We start from the raw sequence: 8,575 nt of genomic DNA, 5'->3' as shown, positions 1-8,575 counted from the left end.
AGGAGCTGGGACCACCCTGCAAGTGGGAGTTGAGGGAGGGGCAGGGCCCAGCTGGGACTGAGCATTTTTGAATAAGCAAAGTTTGTTGAATACCCAGCTCCTCTTTCTCAACGCTTCCTCCCCATGAAAATGAGGTGCAAGTGAGGCAATCACACACCTCACCCCCCACACGTGACTCTCCCCTCTTGGATGTCTAGGCCTGGCTGACACCTGGACGCCCTGCTGACCAGCCACCCTCACACACAGCCAGTTGAGCCACCCTTGGCCACCAGACTTCACGAGGCCCTCCTGCCAGGCCCCCTCCTCTGACCTGTGCCCAGAGCCTGGGTGAGAGCACTTGAGGCAGGAGGCTGCTCTGCAGAGGCCTCGGCTCCGGTCACTTGCTCTGGGTGCGTGCAGGGCCTCTACACTGCCCCAGCCCAGGGAGCTCAGTCCTGGCCCAGCTCAGCCAGCCCACTTCCTCTTGCTTAATCTGATCTGCTTATCACCCTTGCTAATTCAACTGGGGGAGCAGGCAGCTCTGCCCAGGACTTCCTTCCCTCTCAGGGCCTGGTTTTCTGCTGCAGGTTCTGCCATGAGCCTTTGTGCCAGCCCCTGACGACTGTGAGATCCTCAGGCCCTAGAACTGTCTCTGCTGGCCAGTCTGGACCAGGGCAGGGGGGTGGGAGCTAAGGGGACTCCCAGCACTAAAATAACCTCTAGGAGAGCAATTCCAAGACTTGGGATGGAGCCTGGAGCAAGCAAGTCCTGACTGAGCCTGTGGAAGCAGCTTGGGAATCCTCCAGCTTCTTTGCCTTTTGCCCTCATCCTCCCACCCCTCCCTCCAAATCCTGCTGTCCCCCCGTCCCCCCCCCCCCCCCCCCGCTTCTCTCCTTTCCCATCCCTCTAGCCAAGGGCCCCTCTGGTGTTCCTGTAGTTTTGGTTCCCTCCTGGGATCAGGTTCCCTGTTTGTCTGTTTGAATAGATTTTGCAAGGGAAATCCCAGCCCCTTCTCAAAGCCCCTGCACCTGTCACCTGCAGCCACCTCTGGCCCTGCACCCACGTCCCTCCCTCTTATCTGCCCTGCAGCCATCAGCCTTCTCGCCACTTTGGGCCTGGAAAGACAATCCCTTCTCTCTCCCTTGGGGTGTGGGGGGAGGGGTAGCAGGGGAGAAATAGGTTTGGGGGTGCCACAGGAAAGCAGGGAGTTCAGGGTATTTTACTCAGATCCTTCCACTCTCTGGCTCTGAAGAGTGAGGCTATGGATCCACAGGATAAATCCTCACCCGTCTTTACCCAGAGATGGCACTGCCTGGAGTAAGTTCTTGAGAACCCCACTGTAGCTTCCGCGGGGCCTATATTTTCCTTTCCATATCCTGCAAAGCAGCCCTTAGAATGCAGAGAATTCACGCAGTGAAGGAAGCTGGGAAACCCTTCATCAAAGGGCTTTTTTCTTTTAAAAATACACTGAGGTTTTTAAAACATGTGTATTGACAAAGAAAACCACTGTATAAATAATGGTAGAATGGCTATGGAGAAAGCAGGAGGTCACGCAAATACCCAGCTTGGGAAATGTGCTCCTGGCCGGGGCTGAGCAGAGGGCTCCAGGCAATCTGCCAATCTCTCCCCTGCTCTCCCCCTTCCAGAGCAGAAGGTGGAAGGGCGACGATGCCCCCTACTGGGCACACTGAAAAGCTCTTGCCTCCTGGGGAAAGGCTGGGGATCAAGGGAGGGCAGATCCTGAGTGAAGTCGCTGGAGGGTCTGTGTCCGCTGTGATGGTGGAGGCACCTACACTGGAGGGTTTGCCCCTGTGAGCTCCGGGCCACACAAGTCACCGGGAACTTACAGTCAGCACATCGCTGCCTCCCGGGGAGACGGTGGCGGCCCAAAGCCTCGGAGGCAGGACCCGAATCCATTGGCTCACTTGGCAGCTTGTGTGAGGACCCTGTGCTTGGGTTTCCCAATCTGCTCATCAGAGAAGTTTAGTGGTGGAAGCTGAACTCAGATCTTCCGGTGACCCGGTTACAAGCCAACAAGAGAGTCAGATTAGTTGGGTTTCTTAAGCTGATGCCGTGACTTCCCTGATGGAGCAGTTGGGGTTCAGGAGCCCTGAGGCCTGTTGTGCCTCTTGGGCCAATGGCTGGCTTCGCTTTGGAATGCGGAAATCTGCTGTGACATCCTCTGGGGTCTGCCCCTCAGTCTGACACACGAGCCAAGTTCACTCCTCTGTGAACCCAGTCACTCACCAGCTGGTTTATCTTGTGATACTTAACCTTCCTGACCTTCCTGTGCATCAACATTCGGACCTGTAAAATGGAAATATCTATGTTTCAAGGAATGTTGTAAGAACGAAATACTATAATGAATATAAAGCACTCAATACCATGCCCACACGTGAGCTTAGGAGTGGTAGTAGCAGCAGCAGCCACTGACAGGAGCAACGCAATTTCTTATTACGTCCTCCTCAGTATATATGCCTCTCTTTCCATAACAAATATCTTCACTGACTTGCTCTTTATTTGTGTCCCCCCCACCGCCCCCAGCAGTCTGTGTGCGTCAGGGGCTGGACCCACCTTCCCAGGGCAGGCCGAGTTAGGGGTGCTCCTGGTTGTAGACTTGAAGCAGGGTGTCCCCCAGATGACCAGAACTCAAGAAGTTGAGTGCCAGCCTCCCACCACCACAGCCCCCACAGCTGATGAGGTAGAGTGAACAGCAGGAGCTGTCCATCAGTCTGTCTGTTTATGTCCAGCTGTGGCTCCAGATCCAGCCACCCTCTACACACAGAGCTGAGTGTGAATGGAGGAAGGAACAAGGCTGGATAGCAGGTGCTGAGGTTTTAATTTCTCATGTAGGAGAGGAGAGATGATCAAGAGTTTTCCGTAGAAGCCCAGGAGGGAGATGTTGCCTCTCCTCCCAAACTAAGCCCTTCTAGAATCACAGAGGGAAACATCTGGGACTTGGAAGTGGAAAAGATCCGGTCCCATGTGTTTCCTTGGAAGTGCCATTTTGGACCAAACTTACTTGGAGATGTAGCGGAGTGAATACCGGATCGTTCTCAAGAAACCCAGATTTTAATCTCCAACAGAGGAAAGGTTTTTGCTGTGTGATCTAGGCAAGTTACCTGAGCTCTCTAATCTGTTAGCTTTTGATCGCTTCTAAGATTCCTTCCAGCTCTAAAAATCTCTCTTTTTCCAATCAGAAGGGTCAACCTTGTCACTTTTATCTCCCGCCTTTCCTCTGGGAGATGTAGAGCTGTAGACAGCAGGAAAGGATTGGCCCCCTGCCGCAGCAGGGTATTCCTGGACACAGTCCGCATCTTCCCTGCCTCTGCTTACCCGTCTGTGAAATGAACCCATTTTCCTAAGTGTGAGGAAAATAAGTTAGACGATGTCCTTTTCCAGGCGGGCATGGTGCCTTGCACGAAGGAAGGCCCTCAGGAAGATGGCTTGCTTCTGTCCTTATTCATGTCCTCGTCCATCTTTTTATCAGGACCTGGGCAAAGCCACAGGGAGCAAGCCCCTCCACCTTGTGAATAACAGGAAGTTATTGTGAATAACAGGAAGTCAGTGAGAACAGGGGATGTGTTGGTAGACACACTCAGGATCCCAAGACCCCCTAACGTGCTGGAGTCACAGCCTGAACCTCAAAGGTGAAATGAACATGGCTTAACTGAGAAATCTGGGCTTGGCTCCACGGCACTGACTGTGCAAGGACAGGGTGGGGAAGTGGCGGCTTAGCAGAAGCAAGTGTGAATAAAACTGAGGGTTTTTGCTGACAGCCAGCGCCATATGAGTCAAATGAAAAGGCTGCCAGAAAAGCAGACAGACTCTGGGGCTGGGAGTTGAAGTCGAACAGAGCCCAGTGGCTCTCCATCTTGATATCAACCAGAATCACCTGGGAAGCTCTGGTAGCACTGTGTCCTTGCTGTGCGCAGGCCCTCTGAATCAGAACCTGGGAAGGGGGAGGGGAGAGAGGGGGAGGAAGGTGAGGAATTTGTATTTCTAAGTTTCACCCTTGGTTCCAATGTGCAGCCAGAGCTCTAGAACCAAGGAAGACGCAGTCACATTCTCATTCCTGTCCTGTCAGGCCACGTCTGATGTACTCAGGGACTTCCGATTAGTTGCTTTATCGTCGGGGAACACGCGGCAGGAGGGCATTTGGTGGAGGACAGCCAGGATGTAGGCTGATACCACACTCTGCGAGGACTGGTGGAGGGAACCATGGCTCAGAGGCTCAGGTGGCCAGGAGGTCTACCTTCAGATGGATGAGACTTGTTCTCCTGGGTCCCCAGGTTATAATCTTAGGTGACTTAGGTGACTAGACTGTCTGAGTTCAGGTTTCTCATAGAAGGAAGATTTGCCTGCAGAAAGTTTATGGGGAGGCACTCTCAGAAACAACATGGCATCCGAGGAAGTGAAGGAGTCAGGACTGAGCAGAGGAATACATTGATCAGCGATCAATCACAACAAAGGACACCTCCACAGGGAGCTCTGGAGTGGGGGTGATGCTTCAGACCTGGCCCTACCTGAGGCAAGAGGGCTGGACCTCTGCGCCCCCACTGACCAGGCGGATTGTCCCTGGGAAGAGCTCGGGAAGTAGGGGCAATCGTTCCTCCTACTTGCCTTCCTGTAAGATTCCCGGAGAAAACAGTCACTAGAATTCTGGAGGAGCTCTTTCCACACAAAGCAAACTGCCCATACGAAGCATGGAGGTCTAAGCCACGTCCGGGGGGGGGGGGGGGGCACTGTTGCGGTGGCTGTGGCACATCCCCCCCCAGGTCCTGCACTCGGGACCAAGAAACATAACCCCAAATTGCAGGGGCGGCTGGGGGCTCACAGCTGAGCCTCTCCCTGGACACTTCCAAAGGGAGCCACCTGGCCGGCTTCCTGAGCAGGGACAACCCGCCTGGCCAATGTGGGGACGCAGAGGTCCAGCCCTCTTGCCTCAGGTGGGGCCAGGTCCGAAGCGTCACCCCCACTCCAGAGCTCCCTGTGGAGGCGTCCTTTGTTGTGACTGCATCGCTGGTCAATGTATTCCTCTGCTCAATCCTGACTCCCCACTCCTGCAGCCTGTCTTGGTGTCACTGATAGTCAGCATTCTCCCCGCCCCATTACCCAGTCTAGATTCTCTTTACTTCAGTTTGTACCTCTGCTGGTCCAGGTGGCTCACCTGGTGGCATTCCTGAGGGGTCTGAGTGCCTAATCACCAGGCCCTTCTCAAACCAGGCTGCTGAATTTGTTTACTTACTATAAAAATTGGGCAAGGGAGTACCAAGAGACACCCAGGTGCATCAACTGTGTGCCAAACATGTTCTTTCCTAACCCTACTGTGTAGCAGCAGCCCTATCTTTTCTAAAGGACCAGGGTTACGTATCCCTGCCAGGAAGTGACTCCTTTCTCTGCCTGCTGGTCTCTTGGTGCAAGGAGTCTGAAGGATGAAAAGCAGCCACACGGAACATCGATGGGATCCTTGCTCTGTCTCCTGCTGGAAGTGTTCTGCCTCTGGGACCCAGATTCTCTAAACCACCTGGAACTGTAGGAATAGGAAGCACAAAACCCACCCCTACCCCAAGGGTCACTGGGAGGGATGGTAAGTGAGGTTATTCCTCCTTCTACCCCTTGTTCCCTAGACCCCTGTGTTTTAGCTGTTGAGCCAAAGCCCAGATTATAGTTATTGGATAGGGTGCATGCTTCACACCGGAGCACACAGTACTAAAATGGTGCTTCAGCTGCACCTTTGAAAGGCAGTTCTTTTACTCCATCAACTCTATTCACCAGTGGGCAGCAAAGTATGTGATGTGCCCAGACAATTATATGACCACTCTTTTGCTAGAAAGTGGGACTCTTGATCTGATGCAACATTATGTGAGATCCTAGGTCAGTCAGGGAATCACACACTCTTTCAGCCCTTGGAGAGTGGTGCGGGTTGAGACCGTTAGCAAGAATATATGCTCATTCACGTCAAGATGGGTCACCAACCCTTCCAGAGTGCCTGCCTGATCGGTTGTTGTGATACCAGGAACCTAAGTGCTGAGTATGGTACCTAGCCCATAAGGGCGTGGATGTTGCTGCTGTCATTGTTCAGAACTTTCCAAGGCTGCCTTCGGGAGCAGACAAGGTACGCGGTCGTGGAGGGCCTTTTAGTTGACGCTCCATAGGGATGTCCTTCTAGGGTCCATTGGAGTATTTACCAAAGATGACCTCCGGGCCCTTTCTGTCCCCACCCTGCCTAGCGGCTGATTTCTCTCACTCTCCGACCCTTAGCGGGGGAGAGGCACTTAGGGAAGCGTATGCACCTTCCGGCCACTAGGGGGCCATTTAGCTGCCTGCAGCAGGAATACACTAATGGTTTCTTAATGGCTCAAGCACCAGGGAGATCAGGCTCAATTATATCTGAAAGCAATTTGAGTTCTGGGGCAAAAGGCACTATGTAAATCCAGATAATAAATAGGGCTTATTGATAGGTTAAAGAATCTGGCACTGTTTAGTTTAGAGAAAAATAGGCTGAGAGGAATTGAATAAGTGCTTCTCAAGTATGCTTATTCTTTAGCATAGAAAAGAATGGCCTGCTGTTTTCCGCTCCACTGAGAACCAAGCAAGAAGAAAGAAGTTTAATTTGCAGCAGAAGAAATACCGAGTGAATTCAAGGAGGAGGCTTGGGGTTGGCCTTACCTGGAATCTTTCGGAATAATTTACCTTGTATAGTTGGTATGATCAGTCCTGCCAGGAAAGCCAGGAGGGCAGGGGAGAGGAGAGGACAACATCTAGAGGCCATCAGGGGCTTTAACTTAGCAGCCCCCCTGCGGCTGACCTGGGCGCAGGCTGGGAAGGAGTGGTTGTCTTTCACACACTCCAAACTTCCAATGTTCTTGAAATTTCTCGGAAAGTGAAAAGGCAGGCTGTTCTGGAAATAGCATCCCGCTGGCCACTGTTAGTGGCGGCTCGCAGCTGGGCCTCAGGGAAGAGAGCGAGGGGTCAGGTTATAGGCTTTGGCTCCCTTGGCCATCAGCACACTCAGTTCCCGAAGCCACCTGACCTGCGTGTGTAATTGGTCAGAACCGTCCAAGGGCTAAGAAGCTGCCCCGGGGAGCAGGCAAGGTCCACCATCACAGAGAATCTCGCGGGACGCTGAAGAGTGCTCCATAGGACGCTGTGCAGGAGGTTCTAGGGCGGTGGTTCTCAACCTTCCTAATGCCGCGACCCTTTAGTACGGTTCCTCATGTTGTGGTGACCCCCAACCATAAAATTATTTTCGTTGCTATTTCATAACTGTAATTCTGCTACTGTTGTGAATCGTAATGTAAATATCTGATATGCAGGATGTATTTTCATTGTTACAAATTGAACATAATTAAAGCATAGTGATTAATCACAAAAACAATATGTAATTATGTATGTGTTTTCCGATGGTCTTAGGCGACCCCTGTAAAAGGGTCGTTCGACCCCAAAGGGGTCGCGACCCACAGGTTGAGAACCGCTGCTCTAGGGTCTGTGGGGGTATTTACAAAAGATGGCCTTTTGGGCCCCTTCAGTCCCCACCCTGCCTTGGTTCTCTGATTTCTCTCACTAGTGCGGGCAGGACAGCAGTGTTGGGAAGGGGATTCCTCACAATGGGGCATCGTGTCTGGATACCACAGGTCTCCTGTGGAGGATGAGGGAAATGGGAAAGGCAGAGGGTCCTGCCCCACAGTCAGAAGCCAAAAGTCAGGCTCGCATCTGCAGGGGCAGAAGTTGGGGGGAAGCTGTCCACCCACAGAAGCCCATCACGGCCACAGTCCTCTCCCCACACCCAGGTGGTCCATACATCCGGTTCTGGGAACCTGGGAAGCAGAATTCAAGGAGGAGGAACCTAGACATTCTGGAAAGTCCTGTAGAGGGAGAATAGGGAGAAGAGAAGGCAGGAGAGAGGAGGGCAAGAGGAGGGGGGAGGCGCCGGGGAAAGCGTCTGCTGAAGAGTCCGAGCTGGGAGAGGGGTCGTCAGAACCGACCCGAGGAAAAAGCTCACATGGGAACGGGGGTGGGAGCGGGGGTGGGGCGAGGGAACAAACGCCCAGGCCGGGAGGGGATGGGAGGTGGGAAAAGCTCTTGGGGTCGCTCCACGGGTTCCGTGCAGCCCCTTGACCTGGGGGGGGGGGTCGGAAGCCCCCCAAAAGCAGGATGACACCTGTTGCAAACGTTGGCACTAAGATGGGAGGCGAGCCTGGAAAACCAGCTTGGCCCGTGGTACTGGCCCGGAAGCTCCGCGCACCCTGACTGGGGCCCTCAGAGAACGAGGAATCGGATCGATTTCAGCCCCGAAGCCCCGAAGCCCCGAAACCCGGGCGGGACGGGGACGGGGGTGGGGCCGGCGGGGAAGGGGCGCGACCTGCCGGGAGCACCACGCGCGGGGCCGGTCCTTGTCTGCCGGCGCGGGGCGTGGGCTAGCGTCGCTGGGGGCAAAGCGGTCTGGAAGGCCTCGTGGAGCGGGGCGCGAGCCGGCAGCACGCGCGTGCAGTCACCCCCGCCCCGGGGTGCACAGGCCTGGGGCCCAGGCAGGGGCCGCTGTCCCTCGCCGGTACCGTCAGCAGGGAGGAGAGTCGCCAGAGTTGACAGCTCC

The sequence above is a fragment of the Myotis nattereri genome (genome assembly GCF_964212035.1).
Source record: "Myotis nattereri genome assembly, chromosome: 1".
Taxonomy (NCBI): Eukaryota; Metazoa; Chordata; class Mammalia; order Chiroptera; family Vespertilionidae; genus Myotis; species Myotis nattereri.
This window is presented reverse-complemented; position numbering follows the sequence as displayed.